The 1,139-nt window shown below is 65.1% G+C and overlaps 1 protein-coding gene across 1 annotated transcript in view; it reads left to right on the top strand.

Moving 5' to 3' along the window:
* The window catches only part of LOC104121810 (microtubule-associated protein 4), a 163,549-nt gene that overhangs the window by 160,733 nt on the left and 1,677 nt on the right, over positions 1-1,139 (top strand). The gene's annotated exons all lie outside the window — the stretch shown is intronic.

Here is a 1,139-nt window from a genome sequence, read left to right on the forward strand (position 1 = left end):
ACGACCACGGGGAGGGGACGGACGGCGAGGACAGCGGGGCTGGAGATGAGGGCGTGGGACCTGGGAGGGCCAACCCCGCCTCTTGGCTCCCTCGGTGTTTTCGGGAAGTCATTTCACCTCCCTGCCTCAGTTTCCCCGTCTGCAGGCCGGGGACGCTACTGCTCACCTCGCTGGGCTGTTGTGAGGCGTGAGCAACGTGTCACCTGCTCTCTAAATGTGACGTAGTAGTAGTAGTATTTTGTGTCATGGGATTTTTTTCCGCGGCGGAATCCTCTCCTGCGGGGCGGCGAGGGCACCGTGCTGCCCGAGGAGGAGTGCGGCCGGCGCTGGGCGAGCGCCGCGGCTGTACCTGCGCCACAGCGGGGAGGGCGGCGAGGGCTGGGGACGGGGACAGGGGGGTTTGTGCGTGGTGTAAGGCCTGAGACAGCGGCTCTGGGGGCTGGGGGGCCGGGGCAGAGCCCCCTCCTGCCGCGGAGCGAATTCCTACGGGTTTGCTCCTGCCTTTCGGTCGCCCTCCCGCACGCGGGGCTGCAAAGCTGTCGTCTCCTTAGCAACATTTCCCGATTTGATGTTGTGATTCTTACTATTGTAAAGGGTTGAAATAAAGCTTCTAGATGTTCCCCCCCAGCTTGGGCCGGGGTTTGTGGGGGGGGGGGGGGGGAAGGCTGGGCAGGGGACACCTGATGCCCCACACTGGTGGCAGAGGGGGGCGTGAAGAAGGGGGTGAAGCAATTTTGTTGTCTCCAGCGACCTCAACCACTGGAAGAATCCCCCCCATGTCCCCATCCCTGGCTTTGCTCCTCCAGGCTGGGCTCGGAGGGGCGGTGGGTGCTGGGGGGGAGGGAGCCCATTTGCACTGGCCCTGGCCCCGGGGGGGGTCTCATCCTTCTGTCCATCCCACCTGGCTCCTCTCCAAGCAGTGGCCAAGCCCAGCTCCGGGGAAGCCCGAGGTCCTGTACAGGGCGGCGACTAAAGGGGGGCCGAGGGGCCACCACCACCTCACAGCTGCTCTTAAAAAGATTTTCTGCCTCGGCTCTGGCTTAGGGCACAGGGCAGGCACTGCCTGAGAGCCCCAACAGTCGTACCCTGGCCAGGGCTTTGACCCAGGGCCACCAGCAGCCCCAGGGGGCTTCGCCCAC

Source organism: Egretta garzetta, unplaced genomic scaffold, assembly GCF_000687185.1.
Source record: "Egretta garzetta isolate BGI_Z169 unplaced genomic scaffold, ASM68718v1 scaffold912, whole genome shotgun sequence".
NCBI lineage: Eukaryota > Metazoa > Chordata > Aves > Pelecaniformes > Ardeidae > Egretta > Egretta garzetta.